Here is a 24,817-nt window from a genome sequence, read left to right on the forward strand (position 1 = left end):
TATATTTTGAGTTTTGGTTGCAAATAGTATCAGAGCCAAAGTTCATCAAGGTCAATGGCATTTTTTTTCTATTAACTTCAGCGGGCTTTGAATCTAACTTGTAGTCTGCTGAATCGGGCCCTTTGTGTCATTTGTCAAACTACTGCAGGCTCATCTCGAGATCTTTTTGAAAAAGAACTGGTGTTGCCTCCGTTGGAACCTGAACTTGTAGCTTTGTGCTCGCTGTGTGTAGGAAAACACCTATATGTAGCAATAAGAACACTAACCCTCATGTTGGGGGCATGGGGGAGAGAATATTTATAACAATATTATAAACCTCTCAGATATTACAGTTAATACCCCAAAATTGAAAAGAAAAATAGGGGGATGAATCTATGCTACAGGGTAGCTGAGAGAAGCTGGCAGTCTGCAACTGCCCCAAGGACTAAGGCTAATTGTTTTAAAAATTGTGGCTGCATGTGAACTTGAGAAGATACTGTGTTTTCTTATGATTGTAGGGCCTGGTTCTCACATGAAGGTATCTTTGCACTACTCAGTGTCAAAGGGTCTTGAAGTGGGTAGAAGTTACACTCCTACCAGAGCAGTGTAAAGGGGCCTTTGAGTATATGGGAATCGAACCCTACATGTGCAGTACCTATGGTTTTGCAATGCTGTGCTCTAAAGGGGGATTGGGAAATGGCAAGCTGGGGCCTTCACAAACATCAGTTGTTTAAATGTTCCTATAAATATATTCAGAATTGGATTGTGCAGTTATTGCCTCCAGCAAGTTGTGGCAGAATGCTGTTTCAAATACTTACTCAAGGAATGCAATACTTCTATAACACTGTTCATCTGAGGATCTCTAAGATAGAAAGGTGGGTATTGTCATTCCTGTTTCTCAGATAAGGGCTGAGACTGAGTAGGTCAATGACTTGCCCAGTGAGTCAGTTGCAGCACTAGAATCAGATCATACATTTCCTGACTTCCTCTCCATTATAACCACTAGAGAATATTGCTTTCTGTCCTTAGTTTCCTTTATCTCCGTAGTCCACAAATTCATAATAAGGAATTAGAATTATATTCAGTTCTGCTTCTACCCATAGGTCAAAGGGCTCACCTTCTGCATATTGTCATTTATACAAAACTTTACTAAATACAGTGTCCAACCCAAAACAACAACAAACTCTGTAATTATCTATACCAGGGATTCTCAAACTTCATTGCACCGCGACCCCCTTCTGACAATAAAAATTACACACGACCCGAGGTGGGAGACCAAAGCTTGAACCTGTCCGAGCTTCACCACCCCTGGTGGGGGGGCACAAGCTAAAGCCTGTGCCCCACCACCCCAGGCAGGGATAAGCCCAAGGGCTTCAGCCCTGGGTTGGGGGGCCTGTAACCTGAGCCCCATCACCCAGGGCTGAAGCCCTTGGGATTCAGATTCGGCCTTAGGTGGTGGGGCTTGGGCTTCAGCTTCAGCCCCAGAGCCCAGCAAGTCTAACGCCAGCCCTGGCAACCCCATTAAAATAGGATCGTGACCCACTTTGGGGTCCTGACCCACAGTTTGAGAACCGCTGATCTATACACTGTGCATTATACTTCTCAATCTTGGGTTCTGTTGATATGACCTTTCATGATCTAATTAGACACGTGTTCAATGTGTCTGGAAATAACAGGGATGCTACGTAAAATGGCAGCAGCCCAAGAAATTCTATACAATAGATGCTGGTTCTGTGGGGTGGGATAGGCTAAGTCTTCGCACTGCTAACAGGTTCTTTTAAAAATTATAACGGATTGTGTGTCACTTGTGAGATTTGGGCTGGGTATTTATAGCAAAGATCATTTGAGGGTCAAAAAGAGGGGGTTAGGGAAATATTGCCCTGTTGTGAGGCACTCAGCAATCTCACCTATGTTTCAAATAACTCACTCTTTGCTAGCAGCATTCAGCACAGGTTTATGGAATATAAACATTTATTTACATTTTGGGGTTTTAAAGAAATAGTTTTTGTACTTGCTTTTGAATGAGTGATTGTTCCTTTGTTATTCAAGTGATCAGGGATTTCTTTGTTGTTCAGATTGCAGGGAATATTTGCCAACAGAGAATTGTAGCAGTGTTCCATGACACTACAGAATCCTACTTCTGTTCCCATAATACAATATTCTTTCTTGCTACGAGATGGCCTTCGCAAACCTGAAATGCTAGACTATGAAAATTGTTCTAGTAGTTCACAAGTGCACTTCTCTTCCATGGAAATCTACATCGCTGCCCAAACTCATCCCCATTACAGAATGCATCATACATACTAGCTTTTATTTACAATTTGAGAACAAAGTGTTGCAGTCGTTTGTGCAATTAAATGGATACTGTCAGTCTGTTTAGGGCTCAATATGTACCTTTATTAAAGGATGAAATCTTAAGAGGCAAGCCAATTGGTGGTCTTGGATACTGTATATGTTTTTCACATGTTCAAAGATATGACCTAATCATTGTGATGAATTTGTAGACGTCCAGGTTAGGCGGCAATGTAGTCTTGTGTCTCTCTAAGTCTTCCATTTACACGTTAAATGAACTTGGGCAAGTCAGTGAGCTGCTCTGTGCCTTTGTTTCCCAACTTCAAAGTGGGGATACATTTTGCTTACTCACCTATATAAATCATTTTGAGTTCTATGGATGAATTCCTAAGTTCTATTCACTGTTGTTGTTGTTTTACTTTAATAAATTATTCCAAGCAAGCATTGTTTTTATTTGACTGACTCACCCCAAAGCAAGTCAGTCAAAAATAGTAAAGCCTATCATGAACAAATAACTACCTTTTGATGTTCATTAATATGTTGAAATGTTACTTATGGGGAGACTTCCTTTAGATCAGGTAACCTGCTAAAGATACGTTCTAAACAAATCCCAGAGTCCGTAGAGGCTCCTCTCTCATTACGCTGGCACATTGCATAAACAGTGGCATGAGTCGTGGCCCCAAATCACAAAGAGAAATTCTTTATATATAAAGTATTTAAATGTCCTAAGAAATAACACACAATCACATAACACATACCACTGTGTTCACATTTAGCTCTTCCCTACTCCAATTCTTTCTTCCCCCTCCCTCCCACCTTACTGTTTTGAATTATACGTGACTCCTGGAAAATGAAAATTATCCACATATTACTGTAATTGAATCAAAGTGCTGTTTCTGAAAAAAAAGGTGGTATTTATTTTCTGGCAGGCTCAGGGCTGCCTGTTTGTGATCACAGTATTCTTAGTCACAACAGGAAAGACATCTTAGTCATAAACCACACTCATTGTTACAAAATCATGATTGGGCTCTATTTATGGCTTTGCATACCCATAACTGTAATTACATGCAGCTTTTAGTAGTTTTGAGAGTCACCCAAGCATTGTAGAAATAAGCCATTTGCAGTAACTTGGAATCCTGCTGATACAATACTTCTACAAACAAACTAAAATAAGACATTTTGGTGGTTACATTTAAATTTGCCATGAGGTTTGGAATCCAGTGCTCATCAAGCTTGTAATATTTAATTACAGGATCATCAAGCATGTAAATCAGTGCAATGCTCTGCATCCTCAAAATGTCCACTCTCTGGACAGTTTGTAATTCATCAGATGCAAAGTTGAACCGGTCTTGCACTTCCTACATAGGCAAAATTACCAGTTAAGGGCCCAATCTTTCAGGCCCTAATTCTGTAAGGTACTGAATGGAACTACTCAAGCTTCAAATACCTTGCTGAATCAGAGGTGCGGGCAGCCAAGTGCCCTCAAGTAATGGGAGTTGAGGGCACTAAGTGCAAAATTGTTAAAAGGATTTAGGCACCTCAGGCATATAAGCACCTATATCCACCATGTAAGCACCACTGACATTGTTAAAACACAGCTCAAGCATTGCCTAACCCTCTCTAGGTGCCTATGTCCTCCATCCTTCTAAGTCTCCACTGTTAGGCTGCGTTGGAAATGCCAAAGTGGTACTGCTAAGGAGCTGCTCAGAGCCTTAGCCAAAGCCCAAGCTCTGACATGGGATTTTTAAGTTAGGCAGGGAACACCTCTCTCTCCCGCCACCCCCATTGGCCTGGAGCGACGAACCATGGCCAGTGGGAGCCGCGATCGGCCAAACCTGCGGACGGGGCAGGTAAACAAACTGGCCCAGCCCACTAGGGTTCTTACCCTGGGGAGCCGTGTGCCCAAGGGTGCCAATCCCTGCTGTAGCTTCATCTCCGCCTCTCTGAGCATGCCTAAAACCTGATTACCTGTCAGACTCTGCAGCAGGTAGGCTAGAGGCAGGCCACCAGTAGGAGCAGCACAGCACCCACCCACAAGACAGTCAGCAGCACAGGGAAACATAGGATGAGCTTGAGAGAGGTATTGAGCATGAGCAAGAGACTGACAGTTTTCTCTGCTAGGGTATGTACTAGCTAAGCGACTGACCTGGCTTAAGTGCCTAACTCCAGGGGAGGGTCTGCAGCTGTGGATCACAAGCAGAGGTAGGTACCTGTCTTGGTCCCATCAGCCAGGTGCCCTGGGTTAATCACCTAAGCTCCTCTAGTGTCCCCACCTCTCTTCTTGGCATTCACTCCTCACTAGCTTAGGCAGTTTCTCCACTCTGCTGGACAGCTTCTGAAAATCCCTTTCTTAGGTGCTTAACTATCCCCTGCACTCTACAGCATGGAGCCACTTAACTCAGGGCTGAAAATTCTACTAGGTTGTGGGCTGACCAGCTCTTCTCAACAAAGCAACACCTAAATCCCTTTAAAAATCTGGCCCTATCATGCAGGTTCATCCCCTAAATGAGAGGGCATTTTGCCGAAGTAAGGAGAGCAAAATCTGGCACATTCTGATTTGCATCTAACCAAAGAAATGCAAATTGCTCTTAAATAACTATGTAATTTGCACTCTGAAATGTCTGTTTATTCTGAACTTGTTGTTTCCAGCATGCTTTGGTGTGCAGTTCAAAATGTAGAGATAATAACGCTGCTGCTTTTACATGATGTCCATCAGAGTAAATTGCGTGTGTTTCACTTAATTAGTGATAATCGCATGTAAATCAAAGTATAAATTAGGTCTCTTACTGGATCATAATCTACAGCTCTAACACCTTGTAAATGATAGACTAACATGTTATGCTTCAATATCTACTTCTGGATCCTTCTAATTACTCTTTGGAGCTGTTGATTTGGCACAACATGCAAAAAAAGATCAAATCTATACTCCACAATGTGATGGAAATACCATGTGTCAAGTTCTTATACATTGAGAAGATGAACTAAAACTACAGTTTTGTTGTTGTTGTTAGAGCAGATGCTTTTGAAATTTTTGTGACTGTTTTGCCAAGTAGGTACTAAATTTTTAAAACAATTTTGTCATTTGTTTAAAGATTTTTAATAGCTTTAAAAATGTAGGTTACATAGGTGTGTAAACTAAATATAATGCCATCTGACACTTAGTAGCAAGGCAAATGTTATTGACACATCACTATAATGCACCTCATTTTCATCTATATTATTTTGGGTAAGTTGTATGAGCTGCGTTATGCAGGTGGTCAGACTAGATGATTACCGTATTCCCTTCTGTCCTTAGCATCTATTAATCAAGTAGAGCTGCATAAACTAGTGCTGATGTCAGGTTTGTTTTAAGGTTTATATGAGCGAGTGCATTGAAACTTGAAATTATCTGTATAAGTTATATCAACTGGATACAATTATTTATGATATTGAGGTGCAAATATTAAGGCCCCAATCTTGCAATAAGATCCATATAGGCAGATTCTTGTGCCTGTGTGGAGCCCCATGGACTTCAGAGGGACTCCACAAGGATCCAAGTGTCTGCCTATGTAGATTGGATTGCAGGATCAGGACCTAGAGTATGGGAATTTCATCATTGACATTAATAGCAGCTGAATCAGGCCCTCAGGCATTAGACACAGGTAATCATTAATCTCTAGTTTATATCCATAAAATGTTGACTTTGTTTTTCGTGTGGTGTTTGACTTTGGAGCTATTTTGCTAAAAACATTCAGCCCATTGCTCACCCTCCAGTCTACTAGCAGAGGGCTGTAAAAGCAGGCAAACTAGAGCAGAACAGCCAATTCATGCTGCTTCCTCTTTGGCTCCCTATTCCCCTGCACACTTAGAATCCATAGAGCACTTCTACAGCAACTCCAGGTAAATGGGGATCTGCAGATTTGGATGCTGTTGTAGAGGAAGGAACCACTCTCCATGACTCCTCCCTCTCCTCCTTTATCTGATGGATTTTCACTAGAAAATGCCTGCAAACTTCTCCCCATAAGCAACCATGTCTTCCACTCTCTCTCTCTCTCTCGTCAGGTATTGTACAGCCATGGAGGATTCGACTATCAGTCTGGTTCTTAAAGGAGTCAGCCTTCTGTGGGAAAAGAGAGGACCCTGCAATAAGGATGGGGGATTCCTGAGTTCATGCATTTGACCCCTGTTTTCCTATGCATCTATGGGGTTTGCAGGCTTGGCTTCTACTGCACATGGTAGTAAACTACTCCCACTGGAGCAGAGAGATGATGTGGAATAAACTCCATGAGCAGAACCCCCTCAAGAGTTTCCAGCTGTATTATTCACCTCATGTGGATTGTCCCACTCATCTGTCTATTCCCATAAAACCTCCCTTAGCTTCTTTTTAAGTCTTTCTACTCCCATTGAAAACATTTATATTCTCACTGCCATTTCTTTGTGAACTGTGCTGTAGCTACTTTCCTTATCACCAGTGCTGACTTTAGGATATATTGATACCCAACATATTCAGTTTTGTCTTTGGGAGGCTTCCAGGGAAGTCCTGATTTTGTGAGTGGGAGATAAAGATGGTGATTGCAGCGGCTTCAGGTGATGTTCTGTGTTAACACACCTTCGCTTTGCACACTGTTGGTGGCAGTTATCTATGATGCTGCAATTCACTTTGAATGCAAGGATTTAGTATGGATTTCATATTACAGTTTAATTATATAAAGGAAAGTTATTCCTCTGACACTTTGTGATATAAAATATAACCACATGGAACTAAAACATTTAGTTTAATGTGTTCTCAAGATATGAAACAAAATTCATCATTGATTCCCTTTGTTTATTACTGAAAGGCTTTACTTCTATTCTTTGTGTGGGTATCATCCTACCCTGTCATCTCCTATATCTGCTGCTACATATTATCCCCCCCCCCCCAATTTGGTTCCCTTATGAATGCACACAATCCCATGTAGTTCAAATAACTGGGCCTTCTTGGACATTGGTTTATTAAACTCACAAGTATAAGCAGTTCTCATTGGGCAGGAGCGGAGGTTCACATCTGCCCTTTTGAGCAGAGTCCTTTCTCTCTCCCCTTGAAGGGTGTCTCAGCCCCCTCTGGGCTCTACAATCAGCCTTTTGCTTGGTTCAAATAGTCTCTTATCCCTTGATGCAAGGTTCTCTAAAGCCCTTCTCCTAGGGTTTTCAGTGGAGCCACCTGCAGGCTCCATAACCAGGCAGAGGGCTGATGGATTAGAATGGAAAGACACACACTAAAACTTCACCAATTCCTAGGCTAGCCACCTGACCTACATAGAGAGCTCTTCCTCCTCCCAGTTCATTCCCTGACTCTGGCTCTCTTCTGTGCCTCAGAGGCAGGAAGCCTAAGTTATAACTGTTTTCCTATAGGTCACATGCTTCTCCCAGACACATGACCTGAGACTACAATTCCTAGTTTTAGAGGGCCCCATAACACACAGTGGGCTGAGCCCACATTGCCCAAAGACAATTTCTCTGTTACAGTGGGCTTTATATTGCAAAGGACAGCACATATCAGGCACTTCTTATCCCTGGTTCACGTACTCTGTTCTTTGGCCTATATTAACTTGTTTTGATTTCTGGCTATACTCAACAGCATTTATGTTTGTTTCTGTTGCGTCACTCCACCAGCTCACAGTTGCAAAGCCAGACAAAGCAGGATGAACATACTACAAAGCTGTCTCAGGGAGTTTCTCCACTCTTATATGTACATTTTATTACCAAATCCTGTGGCAACATTTACAACTTACTCAATGTTGCCTACCCTTGGTCTTTTGTTGTGATATCTGGTGTTTTTCTTAAAGCCCCACCCTCTTGGAGTCATGAGACTATGAAGTCTCACCTTTCATTATAAAAAGTAGTAAGTTTCTAGCCCTCGTAGTTAGAGGAAAATCTTACTAATGGTTCAAAAATCCAAAAGTAAATAAAAAGAATCCACCCCCAACATTTTAAATAAATCTCATGATTTTAATCCTATTCATGATTTTTAGGGGCCTGACTCATGATGTTTGAATGCTTGGGTGTGCAACATTGGCACTTCAGGAGGGAGAAAGTCTAAACATTTACAAGAAAAACAAAAAAAGAGTTAGCCATTTCAAACTCTCACTGACCAAGCTGTAAGGTAGGGGGTGGACAGTTTGCTATTAGACAGCTACGTTCTAAAAGATTTTTCTGAGAAATAACTGATAAATTTAAATATTCTGTAGTCTGTTGGAGACTAGCATTCCATCACCAGTGTCCATACATTGTTCTGTATTTATTCCATAACCCACTGTTAATATTTCCAGGGCAGGTTGGCACAAAGTCAGATGCCTGAAGGGTTACAATGTGATAGCAAATGACGAGAATAGCCCTGAGATAGGTACAACCTATGGTTTGGCTTCTGCTACTGAAGTGATACATTTTTAATACAAATAACAAACAATGACAGTTTAAAAAAACAACAACTCAATCTTTTCATTGCTTTAGCTTGTTCAATGTTCATGTGTTCAATCAATAAATCTGCAAAGTCTCTTATTGTAATGTCCATTTTGCCAAGCCTAACCAATAGGGAAGTCTACTTAGATTTTCAGCAGCCCAAAATGTAGAATCAATAGGTTGAAAATATTCTTCCTTGTTTTTGCATATGAAATGTTTGTATTTCTCCCTGTGAGTTTTTCAATGTCAGGTTTTTAGTGCCTGGTATGGTAATGCGTACACTGCATAATCATTGGCACATGTAGTAGAACCTTTCAAGGTCACCAGTGAATTGACCAAAGAGCTTTGTAAAGCTTTTAGTCAAGTCATGCAGATATAGAACAACCACTTAAATGTCTACAAATTGTCCACAAGTGGCTATAGTTTGTAGGTGGGGCTGGCCCAGCAGAATGTATTGTATTTCTATAAGCATCGCTTTCACAAGCTGGCTCTATAAATGTTATACAAAAGTGAAAACCCATCCTGTTTGCCCTCGCTGTTGCCAGCATAACATACTTGGGTAAAGGGATTGTGGCTGGAAGAAAATGGCATGGCCAGAATGCCTGTGCTAATCTGTTTTTTGGTTGCTTTTTTCCATCTCTTTCTAGCGTACACAGCCTGGAAGAATAAATTAAAGCAGCCCAGCTTTGTCTGTTTTAACAGCTCAGAGCAAAGAGCAGCACCAGGATCAGGGAAGTGCAATGATGAGCTGCAAGCCACCTTTGTCGTGTGCACAAAACCCCTGGTTTAGTTGTGTCCCAGGATCTGGTGTACGAGATACAGAAAAAGGATGCCAAACTTGACTCACAATGAGCTGCTTTTTTCTAAACTCCCTTCACATAGTCTCACAGGGTTAGAAGGAGTAGCTTCCCCAGATGCGTTTTCTGGGCTGGATTATGGTTGTTTTTTTCTTAACCTATCAAAGGAGAGAACCTTTTTATTGACAGCCAATCTGCCTCTGTCACAATGAAGTGTGGGCAGTGCCAAGAGTGCCCTGGATCTAAAATAGGTTGGGCAACTGAACAGGCTTCTCCCTTAGAAATATTTCTATTTGTATCTATAGAGTTAAATACTGAAAGAAGCTAAAAAAAGAATGTGCTCTAAGGGCCAGACACTGCTGCCCTTTCAAAGATTAATAAAAAAAAGCATAAATTGAACACTTCTCCAGATCTCAGCATGTTACCAGATTGTGCTCTTTGATTTTCTCAGATGTGTGGAAGGGGTTAGTGCATCCCCTGATTCAGAAGGGCATTTAAGCACATCCTTAAGACTTCACTGGAACTTAGGCAGGTGCCTAAAACAAGTATTTTGCTGAATTGGGGCCCTAGTCCTTTAAGAATATATTGTTCCTACAGAGTGTCTTGTCCTGAGGCTTCAGAACACAAAGCTGAGAAGTAGTACTTGTCATTAGCATGTTTAATTGATTGTCAGAGTCAGGAATATAATCTAGACCTCTTGACATCAGTCCTATGTCTTAACCACAATACCTGATAATTATCTTTCTGTTAGAATCTAGTATCCCAAATCAAAAGGTATGAGCAAAGTCAGGCCAGACAAGGCAGAAGAAATATACTTCAGGAACAATCCTATCCATCAGGGAGAGGACATAAATCACCAGGGACACCATTTAAAAATGGAATATTTGCCAAGTCTATGTATAGGAAATAAGGACACTATACCTATTAAATCAATGGAATTACTCCTGTGAATCAGGTCCTACTGCAGAATAACAGATGTTACTATGTGATAGTTCTGGGTAAATGTAAACATTTTATTGGTGATCAATTTAATACTGCAGATAGTTTCCTTATTTAGCTTCTGTAATCTTGTCCCTCTGTCATGTCTTCCAAAACTCTGAATGCAGTCTACACAACAAGAAGGTTAGAAAACTAATCTTCCCATCTGGAAGTTATGAATCTCTTATGGAATATTGCTATGATGAAGGTAGTGGAATGGATTTCACCTCCTCCCTTGAGAGCCAATCATCAGCTGGACTTCCACAAATTGATTCAGGTTTTTTTTGTTTTTGTTTTTTAAAACAGTGCCCAAAAGTTCAAGACACTTTGCAAACAAACAAACCCACACAGTCCCTGCCCTAAAGAGATTACAGTCTGGATGACATAAATTATACTAATTTCTGAACCTAACTGTTCATTTCAAATTTTACTTTATAGATTAGAATATAGCTTCCATGCGTTAGAAACATCCTCGATGTCCCCTACTGGGGCATGATCCTACGCGCATGGAAATCAATGGCAAGCCACATATTGACTTTAATGGTGCAGAATTAGACCCAGGAGGTGCTGTTTGAAGTCACTTTATGCTAACTGGACAGGACCCTTTAAACATTTTTCCTTGTATACTGTATTTAAGAGGCAGACACTTATTCAGCACACAACAGTGGTCAAAGGCAGTGGGAGAAACCCCCACAAAATAAAAATCTGATGGTTGCAGAGTTAAGAACTTCATCCCTCCCCCCCTCGGAAATCAATAGATTATTAAAGCTACTTCAAGGCTTCCACTGCTATCATATCAAAGTTTTATTATCAAATATGAAAAAATCATTACCGCAATATCACAACATTCATAACAACAATATTAAAAAACACACACACTCTTCCTAGAGGCATATGATCTAAGAATCCACAAGGAAAAAAATAATTGCTGCAAGAATGGCAGTTAGCCAGTTCAATCACTCACGATCCCCGGTTTTGATAAATGTACAAGAGTCAAGGTATTTCAGAGCCACAGTTTCAGATAGGAGAGCTTCAAAAGAACTGTAAAAAGAAGTGCTTGAGCAAACAAACTAAAGTCAAATCAAACTCAAAAATATATAAAAAGAGATTGAGAAATTCTCAAAAGAGCTATTACCAGCTGATATGAATGTGGCTTCAGGCCTCTTGAAACCAGGTATAATCAGCTATATTCAGGGCCTCTCTTAGAAGAGAACTTGTAAGCCAAAACATTGTACCAAATTAAACCATGTGAAGCCTATTCCTGCCCTCTGCTGCAGGGGTTCAATTCCCATTGACTTCAACTTTCACTATATTTAACTTCCGCCAAAAGCAAGAGCCCCCAGTTAACACTGCTCTTCCCTGGGAGTAATGCAGAAGGAAATCAAAGTACAGTGAATTGTGTTTGCATTTGAGACCAAACTATACATCTTCATGGTCTTGGTTAGTATGCATGATGAATCATAGAAATAAGTCAGTAACAGACTAGCCTCGCTCTTCACGGTGTCAGGATTAGTAAATACCATCCTACCTTATTTGAATTATACCGTCTCTTGAAAGGCTGGAGTAGCAGATGACCCTTATAGAATTCCAAGACGACCCAGATTTTGATGCTTTCAGACCCAGGCAACTAAGACAAGAGAGAGTTCCAAATTCAAGGGTCTTACATTGAAAATATTTGTTTCAAGCACTATGTGATTAAACCAGAGTGCTATCAAGTTGAGCCCCTCAGCTGAACACACTCTTTGTGCTGCCACAGGAGGAGAGCGGTGATCTCTCAGGTGGCCAGCTCCCAAATCACTGAGGGCCTTCTAGAGATGAAAACCAACAACTTAAATTTGCAATCAGAAATGAACTGGCAGTCAGTGTAGATTTCAGAGCACAGGTGTAATATCCGCTCTGTTTGTCCTTCTGCTATATACAGACAGTCTGAAGTCAGCCTCTGGCCCCTCAAGTGATAACTTTTTTTTGCTAGTTATTGTCTGGAAGTAGATTAACATTACACTTGGCTCTGTGGAAATCTCGCAGCAGCCTGTGTGCATGGTGCAGGGTCAGCCTACTGCTAGGCATTTATTTTGGTTGACATTTTCCTTTGTCAAGAATCTGTTCCCTGTTATTCAGTATGTACTGCCCTGCATATATCCTACCTATTTAACAGTCTTCAGATAAACGCGGGTATTTTCCCATATCAATAAATGTTCTGGTGCGAAGCTGTGTGCTGGCCTCAGAGAACCATCCCCTGCCATCTATCTCACTACTTCACTGAGTGCAAAATAAGAAGGCTTTGTCTAGCAACACAACAATAATTAATTTTTCATGTGAGCACCAAAGTCTTGAAGAGCACAGAATCTTTTTGAATACACCTGTAAGTGGCCCTGAAGAGAAAGAAACAACAGAACCAAGGAATTGTGTTTTATTTTCTCCCTTGTTAGTTATTTCAAGAAAACCTTTTTATGTAAAACTACAACTCTTTTAGCTTTTCCCTGACACGTTCATTCTGAAGACTACACTTGACCTTCAACTATGTCCTTTATTAGGAGGATTATACCTAAACACTCCTTCATTTTATTGCTAATGAATGCAGATGCAATGTGTTTTCTATCTGATCCCCAGCATTAGGATTATCCCAAGAGTGGCATTTATGTTCTTGTAGTTCTTTGGTATAAATAAATATCAAAGTAGGAAGACCAATCTGTACTCCACTAGGAATAATAAACTAAAATAATGTGGCATCCATTTTGCTTGGGGTGTCTAAATGTGTTTTTATGATTGTAGAGGTGTATGGCTTTTCCATACAGCTGTAATGAATTCCAGGCCATTAAAAAAAAATAATAATAACGTGAATTCCAAAGCATTTAAAAAGGGACTCTGCCTTTCAAATGATGTGTATTAAAAATAGTTTCCATTTTAGTATGACACGGTTCTCCAAAGATATAAATCTCACTTTCTCAAAAACTGAACAAATCTCTCTCCCTCGCAGCAAACAACCACCAAACACAACAATAAAAACAAACAAAGCAACGCCTGCCCTCAAAACCTCTATAACTTAAGCTATTTCTTTTACAGGCTGGGCAGAGATAAAAGGGCACAAGATTATTTCTGTTTAATATGTGGGAGATGCTCAGATAATATGGTGAGGGGGGGGGCGACAGAAGTACTTGGATGAATGGCTGGATAGACAGGTAATATGCCTTAACATACCACAATAGAATTGAATTATTCTGATCATAAGTATATTGTAAAGATGAGAGGCGAGGGGGAGAATTGTGTTTTTGTCCTTTTTGCTTCATTGTGATGTATAAAGGAGACCTGAACATCTTTGTGTGAGTGCATTCATTTCTGCTTATTTCTTACATTAGCAGTCAGACCTTGTTTACCCTATTTTACCCTGAAAAACTACCAAAACCAGAACTAATAGGATTATGACCTCACAAGTACTGTACCAAGAAAAGTGAAAATATGAGCAGTTGAGAAGTGAAGATAGTTTGTCAGACTGTTTTAAAATGCTTGGCTTTTTGCCTTTTCTTTTCTTTCTTGTTTTGTTTTGTTTGTTAACCCTTATTAAATGTCAAACTGGTGGGAGGAAAAAAAAAAGGTAAAATAAATCACTTCACTCTCTCAATTATAAAAACTGAGAAAAAGCCAATTCCAGCTCTCTTTACCTACAAGAGAATATGCAGCAAAATCAGGAAAACCCAGATTTATATTCCTAAAGCTTAGAAAAAAAAAAAACACAAACGTAATTTAAAAACCCACCTTTCAGATCTTCTTTATACAAAAGCAAACAAAAGAAAAAAAGATGGATACAAATCCATACTTTTCTTCAAGTCATCTTTAAAAGAAATTCAAAAAGGTCAGATTCTGATCCCCTGTGTTATGTCAATGAGTCATCTCACAGTAGTCAATGGAACAACTTGTGGAGTAAGGTGCTGCATACTGTGAGTAAGGGTTTCAGAATCTAGTCCAAAGTCATTCAGGGAATGTTTAATAGAGAATTAGAGTCTAGTTAATGTAATTACAGAAATTAATCTGTGATCAGTTTATAATGTATCTGTACCAAACATTGGATGAATTTCAGTTTCTGAGTGGTGTACACATCAAATTTTGGTCTTTGTTTCACAGAGTACACAGCACCCACATCTATAGAATTGAATGTAAACAAAGATATGTATGCCATAGTTTGATAAGCTAATGTGCTCAGAGATGCAATATACTGCTCAACTTGCTTCACTTTTTGATCTCACATTTGTTCATAGAAAGTAAATACATGCCAAAGGAGGCAGCACTTTTTCCCTTTATTGTATTTTCCTCCTTTGCCCTGGTTTTTGCTAGTAACAATGAACCTCCAAAGGTTCAAAGGACTGCATGTTTAGCTAAATAGTCAAAACTGTGGAAGTGCCCCATACACACCCAAACCAAGCTACTCTACCCATGCTCCTCCAGTACCATACGCTATCGCTTGTAGTGGGAAGGAGCCAGAGCTTGCTACCCCTTTGACATCATCAGCGTTATCTGGGAATCTCCCTCCGTGATATTCCAAAGGCAATCAAGTAGTTTGCAGCCCCTGCTGAATGTACAATATAATCTCCCTTTCTAAGGTAAGGTTGGGTTTTCTCCAGAAGATGCCTCAAGGGGATTGGGGAGAGGTAACAAACCTACTGATCATCCCACCTCAGAAAGCAAGAGGGGAGGATCCAACTGAAAATCCAGGAGGGCAGAACAGACCTCCCAAATTTCTGTGAAGGCCTCAAAGGAGGGAACCAGGCTTCTAGGCCTTCCTTCCTTCAAGAAAATCTGCCATAGCAGCTAAGAGCAGGTGGAAGGTTAAGGAATGATTAGTTCAATTCATCTCCCTCTGGGATGGGTACAGGGCTCTTAACTGAATGTTTGGGTCCTAGGAATGGGGAAATCTTGGGGAACATGAGCTGGGGTTGCGGGTTCTTAACATTTCTGAACCTGCCTGCCTATCCCCAGGGTAATATGTTTTGTTGTATTCCCTTCTGCTCTTGGGCTGGTAACATTGTAAGTTAGAATATCAGGGTTGGAAGGGACCTCAAGAGGTCATCTAGTCCAACCCCCTGCTCAGAGTAGGACCAATTCCTAACTAAATCCCCAAATGGCCCCCTCAAGGATTGGGCTCACAACCCTGGGTTTAGCAGGCCAATGCTCAAACCACTGAACTATCTCTCCCCCCAAGAGTTATCCATATTAACACACACAAAAAAAAACACCTCAGTGGAATCATTGTTTAGACTTGAAATAACTTTACTGGAGGTCAGAATTCCAGCAGTAATGGTGACCCTTATGGATTTTACATACCATGTCACACTGACACTCAGTAAGTGGAACACCAGATTCCAATAGGAAAAAACAATAACAACCTAAATCAACTTCTTGCAGTGATGATAAGTGTCCAACTGACACTTTTCTTTGTTCTGGGTTGAGGTTAAATATGTTGCTTCACCAGATTGACCCATCTAATACAAGGAGTAAGGAAAAATGCCTCTAACCAATTCTTTTTAGAGTACACAATGAATGAATGGTAAGGCAGTGTATGTATGTTGAACATATGAAAACATGCATAAAAATTACAGTTCAAAGAAACTTAACATGTTTACGAGTAAAAGTTTTAACAAATGCGATTTTATAGAAAATCTGCGTATAATCAGAAGTTACTGAAGATTTTCTCTCCGTTTTGAAAAAAGGAGATTGTCCTTGGTTTATTGTTTATCTGGGCCTTAGCCCATCCAGCCCAGGAGGTAAATACATTATCATAGATAACAGAGGACTAGTCTTCCATTGTATTTACATTTATAACTCCCACTTGTTATTACCTTGAAATTACACATTTAAGCCCATATGTTATTATTTAACATTTATATTGGGGTAGTCCCTAGAGACCAATCAAGTCAGGTTTCCATTGTGTTAGGTGGTCTACAACTATATAGTAAATGACAGCCCTTGCCCCAAACAATTTAGAATAGAGTCAGAGAGTTTAAGGCAAGAAGGGACCACAAGATCATCTGAAAGGAGTCAATACAAATTTTTAAAGTGGCACAAAAAGCTCTGCATTTTCCCCTTGAAGACTGCTACAGGTGAGAGAGAGGGGGGGGGGCTCTTCCCACAGTCCCCAATAAGCAATCAGACTGCTTTTAAAGCCTGAAAAGCTGTTCCCAAGGTTATTTCTTCAGATTGTGGGGAAAGAGGGAAAGCTGATGAGCTAAGGGGTTGCCAGAGAATAGAATAGAAGCCCCCACCTCGTGCAAAAAAGAAACAGGAAGCGAAGGTGACTGAAGGGGGAACAGATTATTAGGATAAGCGTCCAGGTTTTTACATGTTTATCCAGACCAAACCTCTGAACCTTCAAAGGCCCCTCGCTAATTAACATATTAAGCTGGCTATTTAACACCTACGTCTGGATCTCCAGAACAAGAGTCCATATAACCAGCACATTGTAGAAGCCAAGGTCCTGCCTTCTTGGTCTCAGAGTTATCCATCTTTCTGATGGAAAGTTACCTTTCTCCCCCAACAAGAAGTGTTCTGAAATTTGAATCCATGGGCAAACATAATAGATAATTAAAACAGAAAAGAACCATTACTTAGAAATGATAATTGCTTTGTCAATTTTCCTTTATTTCCTCAGTACCTGGTATAAATAGTTCCTTGGAAAATATGTAGGAAATAACATGCATAACACCATTTTTCTACCTGAGTCTAACCTTTGGTTCCTTACTTCTATTGTTGATAAGAAGCAGGTTTTAACTGTCGTCTTTTCATGACTTCTCAATATGCAAGTTCATACAGATTAAAGTCCATCATTTCAGGCCAGCAATTACTTCAAAGGTTCTCCTCATCTTGAGATGTGTAACAACAACAGCAGCACATTTTCATCTAGTTCTTCAAATGTTTTTGATCAAAATCTTGTTTGAAATAATGCCCATAGTAATCTTATTTTTATTTTTGAAAGCAGAAATATGAGGAATTAAATAATGGGGCTTCATTGTCAGTTAACTTTCTAAATTGAGGCTAGTAATATTGATGCTTATTGTCTATACTATAACATTTGACTGGAAAGAAAATAAACTATTTTGTATTTATCAGGCAGTTGTGTTCCAGTGTGTGAACTGGGATGAACAGACTCTGAGATGATGAAAATTGGCACTGAAGTGAATGCAGCTATGAAAATTTACCCCAGCTAGGGATTGCTGGAAGGAATGGCTGGGGCTATCCATGCTCTACCACTGATTCACTGAATGATCTGAGGTAAGTTACTTGTGTCTCAATGTACTGTGACAAAGTTCCTCCTCTATCTTGGTGGGTCCTGCGCTTATTGGCAGATTTTCTTGCCTCAGAGATTCACCATGTGGGTTGGGGAACAGCCCAGAGACCTTCTCCTCTGGAAGAACCCACAGTCCAGGTCAATTGGGAGGTTTGGGGGGAAACCCAGGCCCTCCCTCTACTCTGGGTTCCAGCCCAGGGCCCCATGGACTGCAGCTGTCTATAGTGCCTCCTGTAACAGCTGCATGGCAGCTACAACTCCCTGGGCTACTTCCCCATGGCCTCCTCCAAACACCATCGTATTCTCACCACAGGACCTTCCTCCTGGTGTCTGATAACACTTGTGCTCCTCAGTCCTCCAGCAGCACACCCTCTCACTCTCAGCTCCTTGCACCTCTTGCTCCCAGCTCCTCACACTCACACCCCAAACTGAAGTGAGCGCCTTTTTTAAAACCCAGGTACCCTGATCAGGGCCGACTCTGGCTTTTTTGCCGCCCCAGGCAAAAAAGCCTCCGGCCGCCCCCCCCACACAGCAGGGGAGGGAGGGCGGCCAGAGCCCCGGCGGGAGGGCGGTGAGCCCCGGCCGGGGCTCCGCTCTCCCCGGCAGCCGGGGGGAGGGCGGCCGGAGCCCTGGGGGGAGGGCAGCCGGAGCCCTGGGGGGAGGGCGGAGTGCCCGGCCAGGGCTCCGCTCTCCCCGGCGGCCAGAGCGCCGGGAGGAGGGCGGCGTGCCTGGCCAGGGCTCCGCTCTCCCCGGAGCCGGAGTGCCGCAGCGTGCCGCCCCCCTCCAGGTGCCGCCCCAAGCACAAGCTTGGTGGGCTGGTGCCTGGAGCCGGCCCTGGCCCTGATTAGCCTGCCTTAATTGATTCTAGCAGCTTCTTAATTGGCTCCAGGTGTCCTAATTAGCCTGCCTGCCTTAACTGGTTGTAGCAGGTTCCTGATTACTCTAGTACAGCCCCTGCTCTGGTAACTCAGGGAATAGAAAACTACTCATCCAGTGACCAGTATATTTGCCCTCTACCAGACTCCTGTACCTCACTGGTCTGGGTCTGTCACAGTACCCAAATAAAAATCCCTACATATTTACAGAGCCAGCTCCTCAGTTAGTGTTCCTAGTACCTACAAAGGCCCCTTCCTACAAAGAGCTGTGGATTCCAAATGAGCAGACACACCTTTGCACCCACACAGTCTCACTGAAAAGGTCTGCCAACTCATTTGGATTTCCTGACTCAAGCAGGACCTAAGGCTTGTCTGTATATGGGAAATTACAGGCAAATTTTCAGTGTTGAGCTTGATTTTCAGAGCTGCTGAGGAGTAAGTTCATTAGTGGGTGCTCACCAGGTTCTGAAAATCAGACTGATGGTGTCTCCGATTAGCACACAAAAACCAAGAAACCGCAAATCTGTGGCCACTTTTGACAATGTTGGCCTTCACCTTCCTTTTCACATGTGCTTTGCAACAGAAAATAGGGTCAGCTGTACTGCTATAGCTGTTAAATCTAAATTGCTCTATGACATGAGTGTTTTCATGAGAATTTGCCAGATCTCTATAATTAAGAACAAGCAAAAAATCTAGCTAGCATTACAATGTACATTACATTTAATCAATTTGCTATTTGTATTCATTATGTATAGCCTCCATTTTTGAGTCATGAAAAATTGAAAGGCAATTACAAGAAGGAAGAGCATCATGGATAACAAATGATATAAGAAGAGCATAAGCTCTATTAATTGGTCAACTGTGCTTGTCAGTATGTTTAAAGTGATTAAGGCAGACGATTAGATAAAACAATTTTGTGTCTTTGAAGTAAAGCAGAATAGTATCTGGGCAATCACTGGCATGGTATCCTGGCTAGGACTAACAAACCCATCTACACATGAACTGTGTTAATATATGCTTTAAAAAGCTTTTTAGCTACAGCTATTACTTAAAGAAGTCAATGTAACTTTGAGTGAAAAGTGTTATTTGCAGTGCCTGGTAGCCTCACCAAACTATAAATAAGTCTGTCAGCATCTCTATTATAGCCCCCATTGCCAGAGGCCGCTAACTCATCTCTTTTACATTTGAATAGCCTCAAAGAAGGCAAACAAATTAGTGGCTCAGATGTCTATTTCTGTATAGAAAAAAAGGGAGAACAAATTATTTAAACTGTTTTTAATCAGGGGAATATCAAAATGATAAAGTTTTAGCAATTTCATCGCATGTTCTTCTGAAATGCAGCTAAATACACGTATTAATTAAAAGTAATAAAATTGTAAGAGGCTGCAAAAGAAAGGAAGGAAGGAAGAAAGAAAATCTGGTGCCTTTTATTATCATGGAAAAAACAGTTTTGGAGCGGCCACAGTATCTTCATATAACAAAAATATGTACCGAACATGTCTACCAGCTATTTTTACAAGTGTTTTAAGTAACATCAGCACCTAATATTTTGCATATTTATATATATTTGCTTGGATTTCCAAGTTGCAATGTGTCAAACATTTCAAGCTGCACAAATTTAAGCCTGTGTAGATGTGCATTCTGTTCACATCAATAGCTATCAATTAGTTAATCAAAGTCGGTATAACTTCAGTTAGTTTCTTGGGGAGCAGGTAGCGAGAGGTTGGCCAAATTTTAAGTTAAATGGTATAATTTAAAAATGTAAAGAGTGTATTTTAAGAGGCGATGAACACCTACAGCTCCCATGGACTTTTCATGGTGTATTGGCTGGTCAGCATTTTTGAAAACTCAAGTCCTAAAATGTTATTAGTAAGGGATTGTTGCTTAGACTAGCCTGTGCATGACTTTTGGTCAATCACTTAGGGCATGAATGGCTGACATTTTCAAGAGTGACTAGTGATTTAGATGCCTCCATTTTTTGATTCCCAATTTGAGTTACCCAAAGAACCTGATTTTCATGAGCTGGGTTCTCAGCACTGTCATGAAATCATCTGTAAGGTGTCTCACGTTGGACACCCTAAATCTGAGGCACCTACAATCGTTACTTTTGAAAATGTAGGCCACTGTAGGTTTTAGCTCAGATCCTTAGTCTCTTTGTGCTTTAGTTTACCCAATAGTGGAATATTTATAATAATAAGTAGACACTTCAGAGGTCTATTGTGAAATTTAGTGTTTGAAAAGGTGCTTTGGGATCCTTCAATTAAACATGATATATAAACGCAATTGTTATTTTCCCACATTCTTTTTATAAGCAAGATCACATAAAATTAAACTAATGTACAGACAATTGTACAACAGGCAGGAAACCATGTCATACAAAATCCATTGCTATCTAGGATTTCATGGTTGTGAGTCTTCTGCAAAGTAGCACTCCACAGCAGCAGTGGGGTTAGAACCCAGGTAAATCATTGGAAGACTGAAAATATTCTCATAAAGGGAAAGTATCTATGCCTGCTGCAGAAATTCTCAAAGCAGGAACCATTCATATCACCAGACCATGGCCACATAGAATGTTGCTGACTATGGGGTTGCTAGAATGTGTCACTGAGCAGCCTCCAAAAACACAGGGAAGCTTGGTTGAAGAATAGGATGTGCTTGAATAGGTCTCTGCTCAGCAGATTGCTGTGAGCCTGCAATGAGCTGTCCTTCAGCTGATTTGTACTACAAGCCTCCACACTGAGGAGTAGAGGCAGGAGGCAAAGCCAGAAGAATGGGACACATTCTGAGGACCCTTCTCCTCCATGGAGCAACAGGGTCACCATGACAGTCATGAGGGAAGGGCACTAGAGCTGGAAGACTTATACACGCACAGAGGCCTGAGGCCAAACTACAGCCCACTGCCTGTCCACATATTGGGTGGCATACTGGCCTCTTCCCTCTAAAAATGGGGATTAAAAACAGAGATCCATTGACTGGTGGGCTCTGATATTGGCCAGACCTCTGGAAAATGAGACAAGAGGAAGGTTAGAGAAGCTCCCTGAGAGACAAAAATGGAGAAAACAGCATACACACACACACACACACCCTTCCTTTGCTGCTCAAGCTCCATATAACTTTGGAGAAGACATTCTTCACAGCAGCCCCTGTTTAAGGAGACAGGATAAATCCATTGACCATACCTCCTTTTAGGAAATATCAGGAAAATGGCAGCCCAGACTGTGGTGCACAAATCAGTGTTGTGGACATTTTGGAAGGAGGTCAGCATTTCTAAAAACTGTTTGGATTTTTTTTAATGTATAAAATTCTTAATTAGTAAATATTACTTTAGCTATATTGTAACCCCTGTAGTTATCCTTTAGGAAACACAGTGGTTGGGTGTTCTTACTATGCAGTGTCACATATGGAATCTTAGCCTCTGTCTCTGCTGGAGATGGTGGTTGTAGGGTTGAAACTGAGCAAAGAGCTTGGTATAGAAAAATCCATGGCTGACAATCACAAACTTGAAAGAGAGAACCATGGTGATAAGGAAAAACAGACCAAGGTCTGGAAGGAGAGGCTGACCTGTCTGATATGACATCTGGGAAATATGGTTTGACCATAAAGACAGCTGAGCATTAGTAATTATAGGGAGTTTCCTCTGCCACTGCCCTCTTAAGATTAGGAAGAGCTTTGCTGATATCCAGGTCTCAAAGGAAGCTGTTCCTTTTGTGAAGGTCTCTTATAAAGAGTCATGCAGAAATGTGTTTCGGAGATATTCAAAAAGAAGAGTGAAAAAGCTGCAAAAGGCATAATGGATTTACAGTCCCTACATTGCCTGGATATTAATGTAGCTATTAAAATCAAGTACAAATTACACCAGCTGTTTAAAAGAAAGAAAGGAAAGAAAAATGACTAAAATAGTAGATTAGTAAAAAATGCAGTGAATAAAAGCACTAGTAGCAGCAGAGTGACTGTCTGGTAAACACAATCCAGTAAAGCCAATGCACTTTTTCAAGTAGGGTTTGATATATGAATTTGACAACAAAAGCTATCAACAAGGCATCATGAAGTTTTCATTACCTACACTTAGGACATTTATCACATAAGTACCCTGCCATCTATATATAGAGATCTTATTTTCTATCAACAATGGGGAAAGGATGTGAAGATTTTTGACTTGTTGAACTCATTCTACAAAACAACACTTGTTTATGTTTCAGATTGCCAGGGAGTTTTTTAAAAAGAGAAGTAGCAGAAACATTCTTTGGGACAAGAATTTGACTTGTTTATTTTTCAGCCTCCTCCAGTACAAAGGCTTGGGATTTTATGTGAGGTCAGAGAGCATGAGCTTTTTGAAGAAGAGATTGCCCATGCATTTTGGTACTAGGGCATCTTCTCTCAGGGCCCACTCAGATGGAGAGAACAAGTATGAGCATGCCCATGGAGAGGACAGTGTTTTATTCGTGTAAACAAGACAAACATATTATTCATGATAAGAAACCTAATAAAGGAGGGGATGATGGCATAGAGCAACGTTTGTCTCTCCTGCAAGAACAGGAGAGAAGAATTTTGGCAGTAGTTGGGTATTAAAGCACATATAATCAATCCATTCTCCTAGGCAGTCACAGCATTTTGAATCATCATTAGTCTTCCTGGGTCAAACAAATGTATATTACAAAACAGGGCCCCCAGTCCTGCAACTTGTACATACTGCTGCCCTTAAGTGGCAGTCAAGGCACAGCATTAACAAGTTGTGTGTAACAAGTTGCCGGATTGGTGACTAAGAGGATAACCAAGCATGTTTTATAGGAGGATCTATAATAAAAATGTATCTATCTAGAATTAAATATTGTGTGATGTAGTTATCTTTAAACTTAGGACTGTGCATGTGTACTACTGAATAGGAGTACTTGTGGCACCTTAGAGACTAACAAATTTATTAGAGCATAAGCTTTCGTGGACTAAAGCTTATGCTCTAATAAATTTGTTAGTCTCTAAGGTGCCACAAGTACTCCTGTTCTTCTTTTTACTGAATAGGCTGGCACATTGTAGGACTTGTGCTCATTTGGAAGAATATTTATATACAGGATATTCCAAGAACTTGCACATACTCAGCTTCTATTGGCTCATGGTTGATTGGGAGTAATTATGTGGTCTCAGGAAGTATCAGTGGTCAGCCATAAAGTTCAATTATTTTGACATGGGAGATCAATAACAAGAGTCTGAAGCAATAATAAGACCCAGGATTCAAAAGTTGCTTGGCTAAAAATGACCATTTGATTAATCAGTCCTAGATTTCAACTATAATATGACCTCAAAGATCAATAACTGGAGCAATTCTTCACATCAAAGCACTATTTAATCAATTGGTTATGCCACTAACCTAAGCTATGTTACTCTCTTCATCTCTAGAGCACACAATGCAATATGCCACAGTATGAAAGTGCTCAAATTGGTAGATTAAGATCCACTACCTACTGTATGGCATACTTTACTTTCTACCACTATCAGAAGAATATTGTTAAATCTGTCATTATTAATTTCTGTAATAGACTGCAGATACCACCACACATTGACTTCTGTTTTAATTCAACACAAGACTGAGTCCCTCAAAGTAAATATTAATCAAGATCAATAAATCTTGTCACTGATCTCAACAGAAGCCAATATCTGATATCTGAAACTCGATCCCAACTCTGGCCCTTCCTATTACCTTTCCCCCCCAAGTGGATTTTTCCTTTCTACTTTCCCATATTAGATGTAGTCATCCACCTCTGACACAAGACAGGCTGATTTTCTTCCTACCCATCCAATCTGGACATAGTGACTCTTTACTCTGTACCCGGGATCCAGCCAGTATTGTCTTCCTCTCACTAGCCAGCATCATACCACTTTTTATAACTCACTCTTCGGTGTAAATGTTGTGATGCACCCCATGCTTCCTCCCCTCTGCCTCACAGGCTCACACAGCCCACACTCCCCTCTCTCTCCCTGAAGGCCACATGTTCTGTATGATTCAGTCATGTGACTGAAAAAACATTGATATTACCTGGGGGTGTCAGAAATGGGAAGGTATCCAGCATGCATGGGACTTTTCCCTCTTTCTGCCTCCTCCTGATCTTCTTTGCAGCAGCAAGCAGCTAACAGGCATCAAGTAACCATGAGGTTCTGCTCATGTTATTTTTCTCTTGGGGTACAGTATGATCTGACATAGGTGATATTAG

At 40.8% G+C, this 24,817-nt stretch overlaps 1 protein-coding gene across 3 annotated transcripts in view; it reads left to right on the forward strand.

The window, feature by feature from the left end:
- Nucleotides 1-24,817, forward strand: part of C14H16orf78 (chromosome 14 C16orf78 homolog) — a 126,222-nt gene that overhangs the window by 13,678 nt on the left and 87,727 nt on the right. For all 3 annotated transcript variants that reach the window (XR_008447135.1, XR_008447136.1, XM_054049221.1), the window contains exons 3-4: nucleotides 6,313-6,485; nucleotides 17,562-17,723. The gene's annotated coding sequence lies outside the window, so the exon portion shown is untranslated. The remainder of the gene's footprint in view (nucleotides 1-6,312; nucleotides 6,486-17,561; nucleotides 17,724-24,817) is intronic.

Source organism: Malaclemys terrapin, chromosome 14 (assembly GCF_027887155.1).
Source record: "Malaclemys terrapin pileata isolate rMalTer1 chromosome 14, rMalTer1.hap1, whole genome shotgun sequence".
In the NCBI taxonomy this organism is placed as follows: domain Eukaryota; kingdom Metazoa; phylum Chordata; order Testudines; family Emydidae; genus Malaclemys; species Malaclemys terrapin.